Here is a 26,222-nt window from a genome sequence, read left to right as displayed (position 1 = left end):
TCCAGGATACAATTGTAACTGCAGGGTCAGTAAGCATTGGTTAGATCAGTCGCAACCATTAACATGAATGCAACACACCTTCAGAGGCTCACAATTTTCCAACACTCAGACAAAAATGGTCTTTTTACATTGGAAAATCACCATAGAATGTCAGAAGTTGGTCCACTTTACATTTGTTGCTGCAGACTTTCATCATTTTCGTCAATATTCCCCATGTTCTTGATCATAACTTAACTTAGCCTGGATGCATTCGCCGCGCCGTGCCACTGAAACCACTTTAAACTTGTTGCCGGTATTTTTCAAAGACAGTATTGTACTGTTTTAAAGATTAAAGATTACATTTCAATTCATTGGTACTGCAGTACTTCATTAATACCAGTATACCGTACAGCCATACAGGCAAGCAAACAACAATTAATGGCCAATGCAATAACATCTTATTTGAATAAAGAGCAACCAACACTTTAGGTTGAATTAACAAGAGGAAACCTTTTCTGCTCTCATTGTCAACATCCAATACATTTTCATTGAAAGTACAGTAAGCACCATTTTAACAGTAGATTTATTTGTTGCTTTTGTTTGTCAACATAAAAATAATACAATATTAATATCAAAATTAAAGTGCAACCAGGTTGAATGAACAGTAGGTTTACCTGAGAAATTAAGTGAAAACAAATATTTTCCGGTTAAATGAGCAGTGCTTTGACCTGCTACTACTCTTATTTTAGTACACATCAATGGTTGCTGGGAAAAGTCACGGCAAATGCAAACGCCACTACACAACAACATAAAACCATAACACAACAACTATAAGCCAAAACATGACAATATAAAGACTCATTGGAAGTGAAAGCGGACAAGTTTTGGCGATGGACCACAATAGCTGAGGTGGAAAGTTGAAAACGGTGTAAGGAAAGAAGTTTGAATAGTAAGTGAAGTGTGACCACTTTTTCAGTTATGAATATTTCTTTTACTTTTTCAATAATACTAATATACTATGTTCATTACACTGATTTTATCCTTCCGCCTCAGTCTGGTCTGTTGGCAAAACTTGCGCCGCTGTCACTTTCGTTGTGTCCGTCACATACTTTGTGGTTTAAATTTGTGTTGCGGCTTTATATTATTGTGTTGTGGCATTTGTATTTGTTGTAGCTTTTGCAATCCAGCTGTAGCTGAAAGTTGTTGTGATGTTGCTTTATGATAATTTATTTTCGCGTTTGTATTAGTTGTGACCTTTCTTAGCCACCATCGGTGTCCGCCATTCTTGTTTTGATGACTGATGGCCTCGGACAGACAGAATTTTGTAACCATTTAACTTTCTTATCATTACAAGTGCTAAGCTTCATATAAAGTCTGCCTTTCTTAAATCCAATGTTTTCATTTTTCTAGTATCGATAAATGGATGTATCGCCTTTTTTAACGATGTTTGCTCGATACCTATCTTCCAGATGAGCAACTTGTCGAGCACAGATCGAAGTAGTTGAATCTTAGGAATATAAATTGATGTATCGATTAGACCCCTACAAACCCATTGTTTTTTCCAATCCACGAATCCAAGTAGGTATTTTTAAAGCACGTTTCTGAAAATAAATCCGTCTTTCAGTTTACTGTATTTTAAACTCTTATTCATCATTGTCAATAGCATTTGGACACATTCTGACTGTTGGGTCGGTGGGGGTTAAGGTGCTCACTGTCAAAAGAAACCAAAGCCGTGGCTCTACCCCAAAAAGTTCAAAAAACGTTTTGCATTTACCGGTACTTACTACAACTTTCTAGGCATGTCAGCCCAAATGTTATCGGGTCAAATGAGGGGAAGCTCAGCACCACTTCCTTTCAGCTCCATTTGTCAGAATATGAAGATTACAGTTTAAAGTGCACTCTTTGAGATTTATCTGGCTGGCATTTAGCTGACACGAGTGAGCACATATTCCGCAAAGGCCACGTAAATGAGAGCATCAAGTGTGTGTGTGTGTGTGTGTGTGTGTGTGTGTGTGTGTGTGTGTGTGTGTCTGCGTGGGGGTGTGTGTGTGTGCCTGCGTGGGGGTGTGTGTGTGGGCGTGTTTATATAAATCTGATGCGGTATTGCCGACTGGGTCTTTAAATTGCACGAGCAATTCCGGTGGATGTAGATTGTAACGGAAATAGCAGTTTTAATGAGGCTGGTTTGCCGATTGACAGGCGACATTTCCCTCAATCCCACCAGCACCACAGAAAGACTTTAATGAGCAGCAGTCTAGGGATAATTTTGTCTGTTTGGACTCCACGTGACGAGCACATGTAGTACTACACTTTTAATTAGCCGAGCAACTATATTAACTCACTTTTTGGTGACATGAGTACTGGTGCATTTTTAATGAGCTCACTGTGAGAGAACACACAGTGTGTCAACTTTGTGCTACGGAATTAGCTATAAACCAATTTACTCCCGTTTGCTTCCTCTCCAAGGAAATTGTCACAATATAAATACTAAAACGCTTATTATTAATGTGACTCGCTCGCGTTATAAGCTGATAGAAAGAGAGAGAACAACTTCAACAGAGATCTGGTGAGGAATATCACAAACTATCAGAGTTCCTACACTTGACTTCCCTCTGATTAGTAATTCATGTGAAGTTTGTGGTGTGTAGGCGGCGCCTTTCCGGCTGCTTTATTTGAATGTGGCTCATCTGCAAGCGTGAACAAGATGACAGGAAGCATGACTTGACGCCAACGTTTGTTGAGCACGTCAGTACTGTGTGTTTGAGTGTTTTTCCATGTGAAAGCAATTCCTCACATATGGCTAGTCCGTGTGCTGCTTGTGTAGCATGCAGTATATATTTATTATCCACTGAACACAGCTATTGTCTCAAAAGCTGGCAGCACAGGTCAGTACTTGGATAATTGTGTCTTACCTCCAGTCTATCATGCATCCTGATCTAATATAACATGAGTGCTGCTGACACTGAGGAGCTATGAACTGTCCCCTGATTATTGTCTTAATATCCAGCAACACTAGCTAGGAAACCTCAAAGTAATCATGTGTCAATATTTAGTGTGAGCACCATTGTTATATAGCACTGCCTTCTTTTGCTTAGGCATGGTATTCACCAGAGCTGCACAGGTTGTTAGTGGAATTATTACCCACTCCTCCATGGTAGATCATCTCAGAGGTGTTCGGGCTCATTATTATGTTAGAAAACTGTAAGCTCTCCCAGCACTCCTACAGCTCCAGATAATTTTTAGATTTAGATTTTAGATAGATTTATTGGTCCCTATGGGGAAATTCCATTTCACTGCCGTACATTTGAACAATAGACATTACACATCACAAAACAAAAATAACAAAAATACATCACACATGACAAACACATTTATGAGCTTGATGCTACTACTACCATGCTCAACTCTAGGCAAGACACGACTATCTTAGTTCTCACTTGTTACAATACATGAGTGTTTACTAGGGCTGTGAATCTTTGGGTGTCCCATTATTCGATTCAATATCGATTCTTGGGGTCACGATTCGATTCAAAATCGATTTTTTTTTTTTTCAATTCAACACGATTCTCGATTCAAAAACGATTTTTTTCCCGATTCAAAAGCATTCTCTATTCATTCAATACATAGGATTTCAGCAGGATCTACCCCGCGGTCTGCTGACATGCAAGCAAAATAGTAGATTTTTGTAAAAAGCTTTTATAATTGTAAAGGACAATGTTTTATCAACTGATTGCAATAATGTCAATTTGTTGTAACTATTAAATGAACCAAAAATATGACTTATTTTATCTTTGTGAAAATATTGGACACAGTGTGTTGTCAAGCTTATGAGATGCGATGCAAGTGTAAGCCACTGTGACACTATTGTTCATTTTTATTTATTTTTTTATAAATGTCTTATGATAATGTCAATGAGGGATTTTTAATCACTGCTATGTTGAAATTGTAACTAATATTGATACTGTTGTTGATAATATTCATTTTTGTTTCACTACTTTTGGTTTGTTCTGTGTCGTGTTCGTGTCTCCTCTCAATTGCTCTGTTTATTGCAGTTCTGAGTGTTGCTGGGTCGGGTTTGGTTTTGGAATTGGATTGCATTGTTATGGTATTGCTGTGTATTGTTTTGTTGGATTGATTAATTAAAAAAAAAAATTAAATTACTTTTTTTTTTTTTTAAATAAATTAAATTAAAAAAAAAATCGATTTTTTAAAAATGAGAATCGATTCTGAATCGCACAATGTGAGAATCGCAATTCGAACTCAAATCGATTTTTTTCCCACACCCCTAGTGTTCACTCATTTTCAATGGATAGTAAATCAACGTAATAGAGCAGGGGTCCCCAAACTACAGCCCGCGGGCCCAGCGTCCAAAATCCCAAGTTAAAAAATCCATCCATCCATCCATCCTTCCATTTTCTACCACTTGTTCCTTACGTATTTTTTAAAATCTGTCCTTTCTAATCCATTTTCTACCGCTTGTTACTCTGTCTCCTAGCCGCTCAGGCAAATCATATTGTCTGGGACGGTATAGCTCGGTTGGTAGAGCGGCCGTGCCAGCAACTTGAGGGTTGCAGGTTCGATCCCCGCTTCCGCCATCCTAGTCACTGCCGTTGTGTCCTTGGGCAAGACACTTTACCCACCTGCTCCCAGTGCCACCCACACTGGTTTAAATGTAACTTAGATATTGGGTTTCACAATGTAAAGCGCTTTGAGTCACTTGAGAAAAAGCGCTATATAAATGTAATTCACTTCACTTCACTTCACTTCTAAAAATGTATTTTCCCATAGATAACGTGACATCTTCGCACTCGGAATATATATAAATATACAATCCGGCCCCCAGCCAAATTAAGAAGAGAGATGACTTTTTGTAACGCAATGACCACCATAAGTAGTTTAAATACACTAAATTATAGAAAAGTGAAGCATCAAAAACACCTCTGATGATGCTGTGCTGTTTAGGTGATGGTCACCAACAGTGTTGGGACTAACGCGTTACTAAGTTATTATTTTTTATATGCAGTAACTCAGTTACCGTTACTGCATGATGCGTTACTGCGTTATTTTACGTTATTTTTATGTAGTATCGGCTAGAAATAGAAGATCTGAGTGTGTTTTATTGGAGCGCTCCGGTGGAAAAGAAGAGGCGTGCTTTCCCCCACCCACAGAAAGCACGCCTCCCCGCAGGGGAGACGTTCCTCCAGAGCCGTACTTCGGGTCTAACAACCTTCACTTTACCCGGAAGAGGGTCTTTACAGCTGAGGGTGAATGACGAGCCCGGCGGTTTGTTGCAACTTTGTGACTTTATTGCACGCAGCCATCCACCAAGCTAGAGCACCTACACGCACTCACTGTCGCCGCTCCCTCACCTCTCTCGCCCACTCACTCACTGACGTCACTCACCTCTCATGCTGTCATATCTTAAAGGGCCACACACACACACACACACATACGCTACTCTCATAACAACTAACAAGACATCATGGCGATGCCAGAAGTCGAGTTTTTTAACATGGAGACATTCTCAATACTTTTCTTTTGTCGAGCACAAAGAAAATAACATTTTAGTTAAATGTAAGTTGTGTCTTGGATCAAAGATCCTATCTACTTAGAGTTAAAGTTAAAGTGCCATTATGTTGCAGCTATTTAAAATAGTTTTGTCAATTTTTTCTGGCCTGAAATAAATTGGCCCTTTGAAACATATCTTTGTCTTTGTGTGTTGTATGTAGACCACATTGCTTTCTGAGTTCAGTGATGCAAATGCATGTCAAGTTGATCAACAGATTGTATTATTCTCCAGTGCAATAACAGTACTGAAATGAAGGCTAAAAGGGCATTAATGGGAGCCTTAAAAAAAAGGGGAAAAAAATAAGTAACTAAATAGTTACTTTTCACAGTAACGCATTACTTTTTGGCGTAAGTAACTGAGTTAGTAACTGAGTTACTTTTGAAATAAAGTAACTAGTAATTGTAACTAGTTACTGGTTTTCAGTAACTAACCCAACACTGGTCACCAATGACAGTGTGAGCGAAGTTGCATTCACAAACCCCCGGAATTATGAGCATCAATATTCCAACACAAAAGTCGCTTTTTGGACGTTCACTATGTTCTGATAGAGATTTTGACAATTTGTTGTGGATTTAATTTCTTATTTACATTTTTTAAGTACGGATTCAGGCACCGTTTAAACAGCACTGTTTTTTTAAGTACTGATTTTGTACTGGTGTCAGTTAAAAAATAAACGATACCCATCCCTTGTCAGTTATGTTGCCAATTGATATAATGCTAACATGACAAGACAAGCAGTACCACCATTGACCAGCCATTGTATAGCCCTAAAGGCACCATGATTGAGGACTCGTCTTCCTATTGTTTCACAGAGAGAAAGCCTATTAAGGTTCGGTCTCGTATATATTGGGCTGGTGTAGCACAGGGCCATTGAAGAAGGCATTCGATTTAGGACGGATGAGGTAAATCTAACAAGGTACTGTTTTTATTTTGTTTGAACTTTCACTTGCTTTTAGTCCAATTCCTTTTTAGCCATTTCGTTGTTTGAAGAACCTTTTTGCTTCTCACATTTATTTTTTTATTTTTTTTTCGTTTTATTGTATATCTCGCCCCAAACATGGCATCCTTAAGGTTTGTCTTGTTTTTTATCCTTCAAAGAGGACAAATTAGGTTATTCTAGGCACTCCTGCAGCGCTCTAACCAAGGCAGATGGCATGTGACGTTTGCGACCATGAGAGACCGGAGAATTGACTTTGGAGCTCAAAGACCCAACACTTGAATTATACTCGCAATCAGCATCTGTGGTTTTGGAAGCATCTACCATTGTTTGCTGCGCATCGCTTGCTTTGGCTCGGCCGCTACTGTCTCCGGCTGTCAATTAGTGCCAATGAGGCCTCTGCATGACTCAGTTTTGCATCACCTGTGTGCGAACGCTGATTTGTGTTAATCTGTATTTGGTGAATGTGTGTGCTCACTAGCTGGCACGGATCACCAAAATTGCCCTAACTATTGGATCGGTTTCGTGCACTAGCTTGCCTTTGCACTTGTTGCTAGGCAGAATTCTGAGGGTTCCATCACAATCCTCCCATACTGTAGGTTATTTTGTACCATGTAAATACTATTGTTAAAGTCAGGGTGTTTTACTTATTAAAACTGCTAAAAGGATGGTTTGTTAGAAGCAGGGCACTTATATCTGAGTTTGTAAACGTTAAGTTATTTTGTAGGCGACTTATGATGCTTTTAATCTACATTTAAAACATTTTCTTGTGGTCTAGATCAGTGTTTTTCAACCACTGTGCCGCAGCACATTAGTGTGCCGTCACATACAGTCTGGTGTGCCGTGGGAGATTATCTAATTTCACCTATTTGGGTTAAAAATATTTTTTGCAAACCAGTAATTATAATCTGCAAATTGTGTTGTTGAGTGTCGGTGCTGTCTAGAGATCGGCAGAGTAACCATGTAGTACTCTTCCATATCAGTAGGTGGCAGCCGTTAGCTAATTGCTTCGTAGATGTCGGAAACAGCGGGAGGCAGAATGCAGGTAAAAAGGTGTCTATGCTTAAACCAAAAATAAACAAAAGGTGAGTGCCCCTAAGAAAAGGGATTGATGTTTAGGGATGGCTATGCAGAACGAAACTAAAACTGATCTGGCTGCAAAGTAAACAAAAACAGAATGCTGGACGACAGCAAAGACTTACTGTGGAGCAAAGACGGCGTCCACAATGTGAATCCGAACATGACATGACAATCAACAATGTCCCCACAAAGAAGGATAAAAACAACTAAAATCTTCTTGATTGCTAAACAAAGTAGATGCGGGAAATATCGCTCAAAGGAAAACATGAAACTGCTGCATGAAATTACCAAAAAAAAGACAAAAAGACATTAAAATAGGAGCGCAAGACAACAACTGAAACACTACACACAGGAAAACAGCAATAAACTCCAAATAAGTCACGGCGCGAAGTGACAGGTGGTGACAGTACACCTACTTTGAGACAAGAGCTATATTGATACATGCTTGGTTATGGTTTAAAGTCATATCCAACAATTGCGACAACGACTTTTTACTGTCAACTGAGTTTCGTTTTTTAATGATGTCTGCTGGTGGTGTGCCTCCGCATTTTTTCAACGCAAAAAATGTGCCATGGCTCAAAAAAGGTTGAAAATCACTGGTCTAGATAATATGCATTGGGTATGAGTTGGTGTAAATTTTGCTCCACAGTCACATTTATAACCCGTTTTTGAGTCTGTCTCCAAGATGTCCGTTGGTGGAGGCATTCCTAGATTGCAAATGAAACCACGCCCTAACCTCTCCAAAAGTATCCAAATGTATCTTCTGAAAATGTATACTGTTTAAAAATATAGACGAACGTCACCGCCATGTTTTTTTTCCCAGACATGATCGAAAATGAACATCAAACCTTATATAGATTCACCCGGTCACAACATTAGGTACAGCATTAAAAATAGCTGCTTTTAGCAACATAAATGTCGCTAGGATCTGGCTTCCACATATGTGGACATCACATTTTCGGCTGTGTAGACCACAATACATTCTTCTTACAAGTACATTATAGTGTCAATCAGTGGTCGAGGATAAATATATCACATCACATGGCTGAACACCATGTCCGAAAGTTCAGGTGACAACTTTCAACTTGTTTTTACTTTTATACTCCAAAGAGCCCAAATAGCCAATATAAATTAAAATGTATGCCATACAAGAATTCAAGTTTTAGGAGGCTACATCATAATCCATGCAAAATGTTGACCAAAGAACCACCAATTACATCTTATGAAGACCAGAAGGAAGTGTTTTAAATGTAGAAAATAGTCATAATATGACCCCTTCAAATAATTTCTAATATATCCATTAAATACCCGGAGGGAACCCACGCAGTCACGGGGAGAACATGCAAACTCCACACAGAAAGATCCCGAGCGCAGAATCGAACCCAGGACCTTCGTATTGTGAGGCAGACGCACTAACCCCACTTCCACCGTGTTTATATAAAAAAATTTTTTTTTAAAAATAAACAGTTATAATAGCAGCAATGAAAACAAACAACAAACCAGTAAATCTAACTTACTCAAAAAGAAAATCATTTTGTGTTGTCATATTGACTATTGATTAACTCTTGGCAATTTTAGCACTCTAATAGACTCAATGTGTAGAATTGTATCTTTGATTGGTTCTTAAAATGTTGGCTATTTACTAGATTGTATGTTTACCCGGTAATCTTATGATACCTCCGCATTGGTGCCGGTCTGTCTCCCTCTGTGTGCTTTTGTGTGTGCACACGGGGTTCGTGTTTGTTAAAGTGCAATTGTGTGAAATTTCTATATTTGATTAATTCTTAATGTTGGCTGTTTGATAGATTGTATATGTAATCTTGGATACTTGTGCATTGGTGCCTGTCTGTCTCTCCCTGTGTGTGTTTGTGTGTGCACGCGCGGTTTGCGTTTGTTAAAGTGCCTTTTTTTTTTACGACATTGCAAATTGACGCTGCTTTAAAATGTACTTGAATTGATGCAGACAACGTTTAGCTGGCTGACTCTGGCTAAAATAATGATTAAAGTTATTGTTCACACAACCTTGTCTCACTATTGTTCGCTAGCTAGCAAGTTAGAAGCTAACGCGCTTACCGAGGTTGAGACCGCATCTTCCCTTCAAATGTCCGACATGTCACCGCTTGAAATGCTCGCGTCTCACAGATGTACTGCCATAAAAACAAGGTCCGCTTTGCAAAACGAGCAAGGTATTCATGTTTTTAACAAGAATAAGAGGAAATATCCTCACACTTTAAACATGTTTACTGGCGATGTTTTAGCAAGTGACCCACTTCCGCCCGGAGAAATACGAGTGATGACGTCACAATTATTGTCAACAAATATAATTGTCGACATTTATCGACAATGCCGACTAATTGTTGCAGCTCTAGTCTAAAGCCCTCGACCATGTTTCTAGAAACTGACATATTTGGTAGGGATGTCCGATAATGGCTTTTTGCCGATATCCGATATTGCAATATTGTCCAACTCTTAATTACCGATACCGATATCAACCGATACCGATATATACAGTCGTGGAATTAACACATTATTATGCCTAATTTGGACAACCAGGTATGGGGAAGATAAGGTCCTTTTTAAAAAAATATATAAAATAAAATAAGATAAATAAATTAAAAACATTTTCTTGAATAAAAAAGAAAGTAAAACAATATAAAAACAGTTGCATAGAAACTAGTAATTAATGAAAATGAGTAAAATTAAGTGTTAAAGGCTAGTACTATTAGTGGACCAGCAGCACGCACAATCATGTGTGCTTACGGACTGTATCCCTTGCAGACTGGATTGATCTATATTGATATATAATGTAGGAAACAGAATATTAATAACAGAAAGAAACAACCCTTTTGTGTGAATGAGTGTAAATGGGGGAGGGAGGTTTTTTGGGTTGGTGTACTAATTGTAAGTGTATCTTGTGTTTTTTATGTTGATTTAATTTAAAAAAAAAAAAAAAAAAAAAAAATACCGATAATTTAAAAAATGATACTGATAATTTCCTATATTACATTTTAAAGCATTTATCGGCCGATAATATCGGCATGCCGATATTATCGGACATCTCTAATATTTGGATTAAATCATGTTTTTTTGTTGTTTTTTTCTAGTATTGTTTACATTGAAGTTCTTGTTATCAATATAAATAGGAGACATTGATGTTTACTAGAGCCGGGTAACGTGTACAGATGTGTGTGTATCAGGAGGTTGCCTACAGCCGCCGCTGTTATTGCTGGAGGTCACTTTTGTATTTTCGCTTTTGGGTGACGAGTGGCGCCTGATTTGAGCGGCACTGTCTGCTGTGTTGAGCACTACACGGGCTTGGCGCAGGGCTGACACTCTGAGAGAGACTTCAGCTAACAGATAAGCCAGCCCGGTTACAAAGTGGTGATCCCTCCAGCATTGAGTCAGTGTCTGCGATTGTGTGCGACTCTGCAAGTTGTGTTAGTGTGTTAGCACTCAGGTCGGCAATCCGTTTCCTCCAGAGATGCATCAATCTAACACAAGGTCACACTGTCCCTTGTCGGCCATCGCTTCCCTTTTACCTTCTCCCATTCGGACTGTCTTCCTTTAATTTCTTCTACAACGTTTACTTGACTGTTCCCCTCCGATTGTCTCCAATTCTCCCCGTCCTTCTATCTCTGTCCTCCATGGTTGAATGGATCGAGAGGGGGAAAGGATAGACGGACGGATAGATGAAGGAAGAGGTGATGAATGGATGACAGGCTGGGCTGACTTGAGGCAAGGAGGGGAGGGATTGAAGAGAAATTGGGCCCTGGGGAGGAGTATAGATAGGTGTACTTGCTGATGGAGGCTTAAAAAGGACACGGCATGAGAACTTTTAGAGGGGAAAAACAAATGACCATCAGTTCTGCTATGTAGATGTCATATTTATATATTAGGGCTGTCAAAGTTAACGCGTTAACTATAAGTTCCTTTAACGGCGATTTTTTTCAATGCGTGATTTACGTTTTTGACCCTCGGCCCCTTCTGTAGTTTGGGGAAAAGTCTAATGGCATCCAGTTACTGTTGAGCCACAGGCTTGAAAATAGCTAGCAGAACTGCACAAAGAAAGAGAGACCTACGGTATCCCGGTAATAGTATATTACCGCGATACTAATGAATCATTTTCGGTACTATACCGCCTCTGAAAAGTACCGGTCCGCCACCCCCTGTAGCGTATCTAGTCAATACTACTATGATTACGTCTGTATTTTCTTTCGTTTTTTAAAAATGTATATTATGTTTATTAACTCAGGAAATATGTCCCTGGACACATGAGGACTTTGAATATGACCAATGTATGATCCTGTAACTACTTGGTATCGGATTGATACCCAAATTCGTGGCATCATCCAAAACTAATGTAAAGTATCCAAACAACAGAAGAATAAGTGATTATTACATTTTAACAGAAGTGTAGATAGAACATGTTAAAAGAGAAAGTAAGCCGATATTAACAGTAAATGAACAAGTAGATTAATCATTCATTTTCTACCACTTGTCCTTAATAATTTTGACAAAATAATAGAATGGAAAATGACAATATGTTACTGCATACGTCAGCAGCTAAATTAGGAGCCTTTGTTTGCTTACTTACTAAAAAAAGACAAGTTGTCTAGTATGTTCACTATTTCAAGGAGACACTTGCAATAAGAAACATATGTTTATTGTACCGTAAGATTTTTTGTTAAAATAAAGCCAATGATGCCATTTTTTGTGGTGCCCTTTTATTTAGAAAAGTACCGAAAAGTATCGAAATAATTTTGGTACCGGTACCAAAATATTGGTATCGGGACAACACTAGTCTGTGTATTTACAATATGTATACATGTATGTGTATATACATGTACAATATATGTGTGTCATGTAAGTCAATAAATGTGTTGCCGTTAAATAGTAAATGGTAAATGAGTTGTTTTGTATAGCGCTTTTCTACCTTTTTTTAAGGAACTCAAAGCGCTTTGACACTATATCCACATTCACCCATTCACACACACATTCACACACTGATGGCGTTAAGTTGAAGTGTAGTCAATCAGTAATTTTTTGTAGCATGGAACATACTGTAGTTAAAATGAAATGGCATTGGTCATGGTTTTCTTTCATTAGGAAACAATTCATTGCTGATGCGTTGTTCACTTTCTGTCTTTGAAGAACATTAAAAAAGAAGAACCTTATTAGTATTTTAGTTTAATAAATAAGCATGCACATACAACAGTTTCCCAATGGCATCAGTGCATCTCAATAATTTGTTCTAAATGTGCAAGCTTTTCAGTGCATTTTAATGACTCTATGAGTCATTAGATTGTTTGTACTTAATTTCCTTTTCAGTTTGTCCCGGCTTGTAAAGTCATCTGATTGTTTGGGATATATTTTGTTATTGCTACAGTTTGTTTAATTTTGTGTCAGCATATTAGTGTTTTGTGACAACTCAAGTACACCAAAGGAAACAATCCTATCACAATCAAATTCATTTGAATTTGGCCCACATTGAATCTAACCCAGACTGATGCTTACATCAGCCAACACCAGTCAATTATTTCAGTGGAAACAGTCCAGTTTGGCGGCACTGATCCCCACGGCATCCGACCTTGTCATTTCTGGAGGGGGAAAAAGTCTCCTGAGGTGGAACATTCATCATGTGATGCCATCTGCCTCTGAACAAGAGAGACACCCTGCATGACTGTAAACTACATTTGTGGTGCCCCCTTTGGGTTGTGGTCAACATGCTTTGGAAGACATGCTTGTGTACATATGATATAGATATCCCCGAAGTTTTATATTAAATGTCAATAACTTCAGGACAATTGATAACTAATTCCCAAAATAGTTTGATTAATGGCAGACATGTTTTTTAAACAATAGTGCTCACATTTTACAAGCAAGTGCTTGGTAGTCCCCTAAATAAGTCTACCAAATGCCATGTTGATTCAACATAGCACCTTGAAGGACTCATAAAATCCAGATGACCAACATTTCACTAACAAGTTCTCTATTTTTTTGCTCCAGAAAATGAATCTGCCAGTCATTTCCAATAATATCAGTTAGTTTTTGAGTACTTGCAGTGTTTCCCATAAACTGCCAAGATACCTGTGGCGGTGGGGGCGCGGCCATGGGCGTGGTCACATGACATCATCGAGTAATTTGCATAATTTACTACAATGATATGATTTTCTCTAAAAAGGCTAAAAAAAATTATACTTACTAATCAACAGTTTTGTTTTAAACGTCCGTCCATCCATCCATCCATTTTACAATATAATTACAACACTTTATGTACATATTTATATACAGATATGAACAATAAGTTATTCACTGAAATATATTTATTAATTGTGGTTCTTACAAAAAATATATCTTATAAAATACAAAAGCTAAAATGTCTCTTAAAGCTCTGCCCCTTTACTTAGTGCATACTAAATAATTTTACTTTAGCCTACTACTACAACCATATTATTTAACAGCAACATAAAGTGAAACAGAGGCAGAGGTGTCCTGCCACAGTCAGTAACAAATAAACAGAAAACAGTAGTGGTCAAATACAAATAAGGCAACAAGAGAAGTATCCTGCACTTCTATTTTGTAAAGTAAATCTGAACAGCCTATATGGGCATCTACATCAACTATATGATTTGCCTGAGAAGCTGGACAGGACAAAAAAAAAAAAAAAAAAATCTATTTGTGGCGGACGTAATTCTTTCGTGGCGGGCCGCCACAAATAAATGAATGTGTGGGAAACACTGACTTGGTAGATTACTAACTGTACTTGGAACACGCCTTTTCCATCGCCAGACTCTATATGCCACCCCTCTTGATGTGACGACATCTACAGAACTGGCTTTTCCTTCATAGACAAACAGATGAAGGCAGATAAAACTATTATTTTGTTAACTGTATGTTTTTGTCACTCTGGTCCATTATAGCTTCAAAACTGATATGGTTATGGTAAACCGTTGTGACACAGGTTAGTTTTACCCTACTGATGATGTGTTGTTGCAATAGTAATAATAATAATTGCGTGGCTCAATTGGTAGAGCGGCTGTACCAGCAACTTGTGGGTTCCAGGTTCGATTCCAGCTTCCAGATTCCATTGTGTCCTTTGGCAAGACACTTTACTCACCTTTCTCCCAGTGACGCTCACACCGGTGCAAGAATGTGAACGGATGTTTGGTGGTGGTCGGAGGGACCGTAGGCGCAAATGGGCAGCCACGCATCCGTCTACCCCAGGGCAGCTGTGGCTACAAATGTAGCATACCACCACCAAAGCGTGAATGTGGAGTGAATAAATGTGTTCTCGATTCTCTGTGAAGCGCTTTGAGTGTCTACAAATGCGTTGTATACTTTTCTACATCTAATCCATTATTATTATATTATGGCTAACATTATGAGCAAAAAAATGAATATAAGATAATTGCAATTTCAGGACTTCTCGTTTCTTAAATTTTCTATTCCATAGACATCATAACCTGTTTTTCCACGTGCTCTTTTAGCATTTTCTTAAGCATACTGAGAAAAACATAGGTAGAACAGGACGCCAAGTGTACCTTCTTCTTCTTTTTTATTTATTTATTTAAAAAAAAAAATTTTTTTTGGAGCGCCGAGTCTTCTTGTTTTCAGTTTTTTTTGCAGGTTTTGACTCAGTTTTCATCCCCCCTTAAAGGGGAACTGCACTTTTGGGGGGGAATTTGGCCTATCGTTCACAATCATTATAAAAGATATCACGACGGATGTGTGTTTTTTTTTAATGCATTCCAAATATTAAATAAATGTGATCAACAGTTCACTTCCAATACAGAGTATGGGAGTCGCTCTATAAAAGCCCTCAAAAACATCCAAACACCTCCATTAGGTTTTATATTCATGCTGTAAGTAGATATGTAATGTAATAATAAGCACAATAATAATATTTAATATTTACGTATTTTGATCGTTTTAAGCATACGCGACGCATTCATTTCAATTTCAGGTACTGCGGCTTCCTCCCACCTCCAAAGACATGCACCTGGGGATAGGTTGATTGGCAACACTAAATTGGCCCTAGTGTGTGAATGTGAGTGTGAATGTTGTCCATCTATCTGTGTTGGCCCTGTGATGAGGTGGCGACTTGTCCAGGGTGTACCCCGCCTTCCGCCCGAGTGCAGCTGGGATAGGCTCCAGCACCCTCCGCAACCCTGAGAGGATGATCTGTAGACATATTTTAGGTACAGAACTACGCAATACGTGTCAATGTTGTCAGCATTGGAGTAGCCCTGTAAAGTTACAGTGGGTACAGAAAACTATAGAAAGGTGTGTTTTGACTCATTTGTGTGCAATGGTTCAGGTGATGAAAAGTTGGCTTACACCAACAAATACAGACATATAACAAATATTTAAAATTAGGCCACCCCCATAGCTAGTTCAAACTGGTGTGGCATTATATTACTGCAGTAAAACTACTCTCCAAGAGAAGAGTAGGGAGGTTTGTGAGGAAGGTAATGAGCTATCTTAACTCACGTTTTATCGCTGTACAACTTTTATGGGTCTTGGTGTTTAAGAAGAAAAGTTTGCACAGAGTAAACGTTCTCACAGGCAAAAAATATATTCATCCATTTGGTTTTGACAGAGGGCTGCAACAATTTGCTCAATAGTTACTCCGCTATATTGCTCTTTGAGCTGCAAAGTTATATCCGCTTAAAAGTCAAAGATTGCATCTGTGTGACAGGATCAACACATTTTAATAGACTTTAAATAGGCTGACGTGGCTCAATGTGTTCCTTTGTTTAGTAGTGTAGAGGTATGCCTTAATCATTTGCTACATGCCTTTGTTTTAGGTCCCCGCTCTGTTTATTTTTGTTGCAGTTAGGGAACAAAATGCAAAACTGCTTAGCTTTTGTGTAAACAGCTTTAATGCATAAGCAAAACTCCCCCCTGTAATTAATCAATTAATACAATTATTCCCAGCAAAAATAGGATAAATTACTTAAGAGTTTCATTGTGACTGTAACAATTTGAACAGTATAAATCAGGGGTGTCCAAACCTATTTTACTTGGAGGCTGCATTGGGCTAAAAAAAAATTGTCTGAGGGCCGGAAGCCGACTGCTTGTAACAATGTGTATAGCCTATACATATGTATGTGTACAAATTATAATTATATAATTGATGTATATTTGACAATTAATATAACTGGATATTAAGAGTATGTGCAAGTTTGACTCCTACCTTGTTTACTTTCGTGACAACTTCCTTAAAGTTTTGTAATCAATCAGAAATATCAAGCAGCTAAAAAAAAACATGAATACGTGTAAACAGTGTTTTGCATTTTTCCCATCATGCATTGTAAATAATTCAAATGGATGCAGTTTTGAATTTTTTATGTTGCTTGGGCGTTTTTAATAATATCCATTGACTGAACAGGTTGCGTTGTGTGACAATGTGTGTTGACTTTTTGTTTTAGTTGCTTTTTTTTGTGCCTTGAGTAGGGGAGGTTGTTAGGATTGGGTTATATAAGTAACTGCTGTGTTGCACTCACTTTAATCTCGCTGACCACAATACAGCTGCACATTTGCATAATTATATTGTCAGTCATTTAGAAAATGGATAGATGGTTATTATTATTTTTTAAACTCATAACATCTTGTGGGCCAAACGGAACAGGCTAGTGGGCCGCACTTGCCCGGCGGGCCGTAGTTTGGACACCCCTGGTATAATAATTATTGTATTTCTAGGTCCAGCAATGATAGTTCCATCTTGTATCACAGTTCTCCATTTCTACTGAGCAATGCCAAAAATAGATTGTATAATATATAGGAAAATATTTTTTTTAATTTAGTATTTACCAATGAGCTGATAACTGTGCTATCTAGTTGTTACAGTATATCTTGTTTTCTTACACTTTTGACTCTCATTTGCAAGTATTATATAGTACAGTTGCAATTCCAATATGTTCTATGGCAATAGTGTATAAGCCATGGTGTGTTGCCTAATACATACAAAGTATTTATACTGTAAATATGTACTTTTTACACACCAGCTGTTTGATTGTATATAGTACATGCATTGTACAATCTTAGTTGTAGTTTTCATTACCAAATTTGGAGGTGATGCTATTGCTAATCAGTAGCATGACTATGGAAAATTCAATGTAATTTAGCATCGAGCTAGCGCATTTTGTATGCGATTGTAACATTACCTAGAGCAGTGGTTCTTAACCTTGTTGGAGGTACCGAACCCCACCAGTTTCATATGCACATTCACCGAACCCTTCTTCAGTGAAAAATAAAATGTTGTTTTTTTTCAAATTCAAGACAAAGTTATATGTTTTTGGTAACACTTTAGTATGGTGAACATATTCTAAGTAACAAAGACTTAATTTAGAGTTATTTGGTGAGGGTTAGAGGGTTAGGGCCAGGGTTAGAGGGTTAGGGTTATATAAGGCCTTGATAAGTACTTAATAATGACTAGTTAAGAGCCAATATGTTACTAATTTGCATGTTAATAAGCAACTAATTAATGGTGAATATGTTCCCCATACTAAAGTGTTACCATGTTTTTTTACTGGTGCACAAAATGAACCGTGCATGAACATCACCTTGTTCAAACAACAAAACCAACACAGTGCATAAACTCACAACAAATTACACACCTGCAAACCAGTGTGACTTCTGCTGTTGCCGTATCCGTAATACGCCGATAGGGAGAAGTTTTTATTTACACGATGAGTCGGGTGTGTCTTGACCTCCGCCGAACCCCTGAGCCTGACTCACCGAACCCCTAGGGTTCGATCGAACCCAGGTTAAGAACCACTGCCTAGAGCAGACCTGGGCATTGTGCGGCCCGCGGGCCGCATCCGGCCCTTTGTACGTCCCTGTCCGGCCCGCTTGAGGCCAATTATAAATTACAAAATAAATTTTAAAAAGCATCTATTTCGAGTGTGCAATACAACGGTGCTGCTTTTGTTTTGAAAAGCGTTATTTGTATTACTTCCGTGTGGACGTATGCTCGTGCGCGCAGCGGCAATCTCAAATTACAAAATAAATTTAAAAAAACATCTTTGTCGTGCGTGCAATACAACTGTGCTGCTTTTATTTTGAAAAGTGTTATATGTGCGTATGTCCTGTGAGGGAAGGCGCACAGCGACTAAAAAGAGAAAAGTTGATGACGAATGGCGTGTTTTCAACAAGACAAGTAAAGGTAAAGCTGTGTGCTTATTTGTGGTACACACGTTGCTGTGTTTAAAGAATATAGTGTAACGACCTGCTGAAGTAGATGTTGTCTTCTTGAGTTGCGTAAATGAGGAGTGAGGAGACGTGCGTGTGGAAGGAACGAGATAAGTTGAGCTGTGTTAGTATAGCTTGCTCAATAAAAGTTTAAAAAGAGCGTCAGACTTGATGTGCACTTCTTCTGGACGCTACAATTGGTGGCAGAAGTAAAACTTTGCGCATACTGCACTGTTTGTGTGCTACGTCATCGGGAGGTACGTGCCAAGTGAGGAGCTCGCCGCAAAGAGAGAGAGAGAGAGAGAGCGTTTACAGGTGCAGCCACGCTGCTTGCCACGGGGGGAATTCCGCCCTCAATGAAGACTCCCAGGTTTGATGGCAAGGCGAACTGGGAGGCATTTCATCCCACTTCTGACATCAATTGTAGCGTCCAGAAGAAGTGCACACCAAGTCTGATGCACTTTTTAAACTTTTATTGAGCATGCTATACTAACACTGCTCAACTTATCTCATTCTTTCCAAAAGGAAAACCAATCCTCACTCCTCATTTCCGCAACAGCAACGCTTCCTCCTTCTTCGCCAATCACCTTACAGGCGTGCTACGTTCACAACGTTTTCTTATCTGGTTAAATAAAGGTTTTACAACAAAGAGGATGCAGGATAAAGTGACAGAAATTGAAATTTTTGTATTGTAATATACATCAGGAAGTGTTGTGTAAGAAAGTGTTAAAAATAAAACCATCAAAAGCCATCTGCTTTTGTATAAAGATAAGTTAGGTTAAATGAAAATATTATTATTATTATTATCTATCTTACGGTATATCAAAAATAATTTGAGCAAAATTTAATTGAAATATTGTCAGTGTGGCCCTCCAGCAGTGCTCGGGTTGCTCATGCGGCCCCCGGTAAAAATTAATTTCCCACCCCTGGCCTAGAGGCAGTTTGGCTGAGTCAACTTTGATTGCTGCATGAGTGCTGGTCTCCCCGTCAAGTGTTTGAGCCGTTGCATAGTCTGAAACCAAACGTCACATCATGGGCAACAAAGGTATCGGATTATGGTACCGTTTGATTTTTACGTAATCAATACCACTTTCGTCAGTACCTATAAAAAAAAAATACTGAATTGGGACTTTCTGTCACTCGCTTAACGTGTGGGAATGTACGGTAACACCTAATAGTGTGTAAATAATTGATCAGTTTTATATGTCATCAATTCAGGAATAATTTCACCATCCATGATCCACCATTATTGTTTCTGTCTTGTAATGGACTAAAATTGGCTTCCAGGGTACTTTTCTATTTTATTTTCTCGTGTGTGTTTTTAAAAGCATGTCAAACCATCCAACGTCAGTCAGTATTAATCCCTTTTTGGTTTCAGGCAGCATACCTTCTTCTCTTTGTCGTGACTCATCCGTGTATCCAATGATCCTGACTTTGTACACGCGCACAAAGATAGTCTTTATCAGCCAGATGCTCCACCGAGTCAACGTCCAGCATGTATATTTTATGGTAACGCGAGAGTGCATGTGTGTTGAGTGTTGATTAGTCTGCGTAATGTTGTGCTTGTCTCGTGGAGACGGCCACGGTAGTCGGTGTTGTCGTCTTGGTCACCTCCCAGTCTTTGTCCTCACTGAGAATGTCTTGGCAACCCCTTCTGACTTCTACCGCCTGCCAAGTCCACATGGACTGAATTCATAGTAAATAAAGACGATATTGATGCCTTCAATAAAGAGGCATTGGATGGATAATAAATGTGAAATGCAGCAAGTCTTTTCATTGATTCCCTGTGATGTTTTCTGAATGGAGATGCCCCCCCCTTTCTCTTTTATGTGGTCTCCACCTTTAAAAACGTCACCTCATTCCCCTCGCGCGGCTCTCTGCGGAGCGTTTCATCAGCCTGACAGAAACCTGGCATCAGATGGATTTCTTCACTTTGCCTCCCGCACAAAGTCATTTCAGTGATTATTTTTGTCTTCTTCCGGAAACTTCCACAAGACTGTATTCTTTTTTCTTACCGCAACTGGTACATAGTAGAATGGAAGTGAGCAAAATCTGGTATTATCCAAAATTAATTATATTGTGAGAAAAATATTTTAGTTAAGAAGTTAAAGTATAGAAAGAGCCATATTTATACTATTTTTCACCGATTTAAAGTTCTTCTATTGGAGGTTTTTGTCCCAAATCTAGCCTAGAATTTAGAAGTTTAACATTTTAAAAATGATTCTAGGAAACCTACCCGTGAGGAGTGTGAATTATATTTATATAGCGCTTTTACATTGTTAAACCCAATATCTAAGTTACATTTAAACCAGTGTGGGTGGCACTGGGAGCAGGTGGGTAAAGTGTCTTGCCCAAGGACACAACGGCAGTAACTAGAATAGCGGAAGCGGGGTTCGAACCTGGAACCCTCAAGTTGCTGGCACGGCCGCCCTACCAACCGAGCTATACCGCCGAGTCCGTTCTGTGTGCCTGTGCCTTAAATGCTAAAGAACTATGTTTGTCTCTAACAAATAGTGTGTCTCTAAAAAGCGCTGTATACACAGGAGGAAATAACTGCTGACCTCCTCAGTGGTTCGTACTTTATCTCATGAAAACTCAGGCAAGAGGCTGGGATTTTTCATATTCACCGTCTTGGATTTATTTTACTGTGGGATTGTTAGAAGCAAAGAAATACAATTCCGGCGGCTGCCCAGCGAGGGAGGCACATTGTCCTCTTCTCACTGCTCCTACAAAATGTCTGCCTTCGCCGCCGCTCCACAAACCAATATCCACTGCTCAGAAAGGGGGGGTAGATTGAATTGAATGACGTTTCCATGGCAACGGGTCCTGTGATCCTGATGAGATTGTGGCGGCTGCCGCTCGTAAACACCTCACTCCTTAATGTCATGAACTGTATCGCGTGGAAACTTCTAGTTTCTGGAAGGCCGTTCTACCATCTGAGCCACGCTGCCCCAAAGGAGATCATTATGCAAAACAAACTTTTTTTTTTTACCCGTCGGCACCTGTTTTCCGGACCATAGGGTGCACCTGATTATAAGGCGCACTGCCGATGAATGGTCTATTTTTATCTTTTTTCATACATTAGGCACACCGGATTATAGGGCACATTAAAGGAGTCATTTTTTTATTTTTTTTTCTAAATGTAAAACACTTCCTTGTGGTCTACATAACATGTAATGGTGGTTCTTTGGTCAAAATGTTGCATAGATTATGTTTTACAGATCATCTTCAAGCCGCTTTCTGACAGTCACTTCCGGATGCGCCGTTTTATGGGCGGTCTTATTTCCGTGGCTCACCTTCAGCAGTGTCTTCTCCTCGTCATCTTCGTTGTAGCGGTGTAGCGTGCAAGGACGGGAGTGGAAGAAGTGTCAAAAGATGGCGCTAACTGTTTTAATGACATTCCGATTTTACTTAAATACATAACAGAGCAGCATCTCCTCACAACAACACCGGAAATGTGTCCTGTGAGAAACTGTCCAATAAGAACTCTAATAGCTAAAGTTTCTTGGGTGAATAATGTAACTCACTACACCGGTATGTTTTAGCACTTTCATGGCGAGTTTACTGAGTAAGAACTTAACACTACTTTATATTAGAAATGACAACAGCGGATGATGAATGTCACATAACAAGAAGACAGAGAAAAAGAAGAAGCTTATCAACTATGGCGGAGGCGCGCAATTTTGTGCTGGAGCTTATCTCAGCTGCATTGGGGCGGTAGGTGGGGTACACCCTAGACAAGTCACCACCTCATCGCAGGGCCAACACAGATAGACAACATTCACACTCACATTCACACACTAGGGCCAATTTAGTGTTGCCAATCAACCTATCCCCAGGTGCATGTCTTTGGACATTACAGTCAGTCACAGTTTAACAGCAACATCATGCTAGGGTAGCTAGTTGCTGAAGAAAAACACAATGAGCAAACTTGCAGCTCCCACTTCTGTAACCGACTGACAGGATAGTTTGTTTTAAGATGTGTAGGAAAGCCGGTTGTATCTTTTTTTAAAAATTGTTTTATTATTATTATTTTTTTTTTTTAAACAAAGTGTTGATTATCTGTCATGACGTCATGAAAACCCGGAACTTCAGGATCGAGCATTTGAAAGCTTCTTCTCTGAAACGTGACGGAACTGATGACGCACATTACTGTCAGAATGTCATTAAAAAGACAATTTTGAGTAGTTGGCAAATTAAGTCGTTGCTTGCGAATCTGACCAAAACATTCTTTAAAACGAGTGATCCATTTCACGCTTTATCATAATACAAGAAAGTTTTCCAGGCAATCATTTTGAAAGTGTGACTGGTAGAGGAGGGAGCATATGCTGTAATAGTCTGATATCGCTGCAATCAGCACCTGTGGGCTTGCAATTCATACTCCTCTGAATCATCCCCTGTAGTGAGACCAGGCCTTGAGTTAATTCAACTGCGATGCAGAGATAACGCAAATTACTGCGGCGCATGATTCAATTTAGGCCCGCTAACGGTGTGTTGCATCTTCGCTGATCTCATCTCCATTCTAATACTCGTGTTAGTTTCACAGAATTGCCTCCAATATTACTGCAATTTTAGCATGGACGTATAAATGACGGACTCCTTCAATTTACCATCATTTCTTTTTATGGCTTTTCTTAAGATTTTGGCTGGTTTCGGTGTGTGATCTCGTTGTCATTTGGAGTTACAATCCTGACTGATGACGTTTCATTTCATTTAATGGGGATGGCTGGAGAAGCAAAGCAGACTGATGCTCAGGGCAGATGAGAAAAGACATAGTATGTGAGGTGCTACTGCGAAAAAAATACGTAGAGATGCACGATGCGGAACAAGTGGCCTGCCCGTAAGAGCCAGCAAAGGGCATCGTCTTACACTAAATAAAGAGGCAGTCGAGCAGGAGATGCGCATATGTCATGCACGCACACTCCCAAACAAATGCACTCTGAAAGGCCAGCTGGTCCACTAACTAGTGACGAGTCCTACTGCCCTGCCCGCCTCACAATGCAAAATTAGAATAGGGTTGGGAAGGCAAATTAGCTTCCACCTTTTGAGCTTTAAGTGTTGGATGAATGAGCAAAGCAAACAACCGTCCATATTGTCAACTATGTTGCCTTTTAAACTTTTAACCCAAGACCGCATCAAATATTTTGATTAGAGATGTCCGATAATGGCTTTTTTGCCGATATCCGATATTCCGATATTGTCCAACTCTTAATTACCGATTCCGATATCAACCGATACAGATATATACAGTCGTGGAATTAACACATTATTATGCCAAATTTTGTTGTGATGCCCCGCTGGATGCATTAAACAATGTTACAAGGTTTTCCAAAATAAATCAACTCAAGTTATGGAAAAAAATCCCAACATGGCACTGCCATATTTATTATTGAAGTCACAAAATGCATAATTTTTTTTAACATGCCTCAAAACAGCAGCTTGGAATTTGGGACATGCTCTCCCTGAGAGAGCATGAGGAGGTGGGTAGGGTGGGGGGTGTATATTGTAACGTCCCGTAAGAGTTAGTGCTGCAAGGGGTTCTGGGTATTTGTTCTGTTGTGTTTATGTTGTGTTACGGTGCGGATGTTCTCCCGAAATGTTTGTCATTCTTGTTTGGTATGGGTTCACAGTGTGGCGCATATTTGTAACAGTGTTAAAGCTGTTTATACGTCCACCGTCAGTGTGACCTGTATGGCTGTTGACCAAGTATGAATTGCATTCACTTGTGTGTGTGAAAAGCCGTAGATATTATGTGATTGGGCCGGCACGCAAAGGCAGTGCCTTTAAGGTTTATTGGCGCTCTGTACTTCTCCCTACGTCCGTGTACCACTCCGTGCAGCGCCGTTTTAATCATAAATTTTACTTTTTGAAACCAATACCGATAATTTCCGATATTACATTTTAAAGCATTTATCGGCCGATAATATCGGCAGTCCGATATTATCGGACAGCTCTAATTTTGATGGTATTTGTATCTCATCAAAGAGGGCCAAGTTTACATTTTCTTAAAGGTCCACTAATATGTGAAACAACCACATCCACCTGCATGTAGCATCACATGCAACAACAAGAAAATAAAACAAGTGGATCAATTCAAATACCTCGGTGTCACAGTAACATCTGATGATAGGTATGAAAAAGAGATAAACAAAAGGATAGCCATGTCAAAAGAAAGCTTCAACAAAATGAGTCTTATATTTAAAAATAGAAACATCTCAATTGACACCAAACTCGGAGTCCACGAAACTTATGTATGGTCTGTCCTACTTTACGGCTGTGAATGCTGGACTTTAAACAATCAACAACTGAGACAATTAGAGGCAAACTGAAATGTGTTTCTTGAGAAAAATACTCTGCATATCATGGACTGAAAAGAAAAGTAATGATGAGGTATTGGCAAAGGCAAAAACCAGAAGATCTCTAATTGCAACGATTCGAAATAGGCAGCTGAAATTCCTCGGACATATCATTAGAAAAGACAGCTTAGAAAAAGTGACGTTAACAGGAAAACTAGAAGGAAAGAAAGCTCCAGGTCGACAACGAACAACATATATCAGCAGCCTAAGAAATTTAATTGGAAATATCAATAATATAGAACTCAGAAGACTGGATAATTGATGCTTGCAAACAGGCCTGATACCCCATGAGGATGATGATGAATATGCTAAATTGACTTTAGTTTGCTCAAATTTAGATTTGTTTGGGTTTTGCAAATGTTTGTGTCCTCTTGTCTTACTCCTTATTGCATGTGTCAAACTCAAAGCCCGAGGGTCAGATCTTTAGATTTAGATTTATTGGTCCCCTTAGGGAAATTCATTCATTTTCACATCGTTTTATGTGGCCCGTGGAAGCCTGGAAATAATGTGCATCAATAGAGTACTTACTCTTTCTTACTAAACATATTCGTTGTAGCATTTTTGACCGAAAAATTGTCTTTTAAACTTTAGAATTATCTGACCATGCAAAAAACATATTAAAACAGGGGTGTCCAAAATGTGGTCAGCAGCTCAAGTTTTGTTGGCCTGCAGCATTTTTTTGGGGGATAGAAGAACAACAAAAAGAGCAGCAATTTGTGATGTAATAAGAAAATAGCTGGCCAATTTATATTAAAACTCAGGGGTATATCCAGACTTTTTCCACCAAGGGTCGCATACTGAAAAGTTAAAGTATATGGCAGGCATTTTGTTATTTTGGTAATGAAAAAATTATAAAAACCGCCATATTTATTTTTAAAGACAAAAGTTAGGCTCAGCTTTGTGTATTAAGTGACAAAGTGTCTTATTAGTTGTTAGTATCAAAATTTCAGCTTTTTCTCATTACATTGTCTTTTTGCTGCTCTTTTTTTTACATTTTTACTGTTGTTTTTTTTACCCCTGTAATTATTAATAGTGCTCTCTGTCACCCACAATACAAAGCTGACACTAAAATTTGTCGTGTCAAAAAATATATATCAAAATGGCCCCC

General features: G+C 38.9%; 1 protein-coding gene across 9 annotated transcripts in view; it reads left to right on the top strand.

The window, feature by feature from the left end:
* Positions 1-26,222, top strand: part of pcdh15b (protocadherin-related 15b) — a 315,473-nt gene that overhangs the window by 24,777 nt on the left and 264,474 nt on the right. The gene's annotated exons all lie outside the window — the stretch shown is intronic.

This window comes from Entelurus aequoreus, linkage group LG08 (assembly GCF_033978785.1).
Source record: "Entelurus aequoreus isolate RoL-2023_Sb linkage group LG08, RoL_Eaeq_v1.1, whole genome shotgun sequence".
Lineage (NCBI taxonomy): Eukaryota > Metazoa > Chordata > Actinopteri > Syngnathiformes > Syngnathidae > Entelurus > Entelurus aequoreus.
The sequence above is the reverse complement of the archived record's forward strand: the minus strand, read 5'-3'. Positions and strand labels throughout refer to the sequence as shown.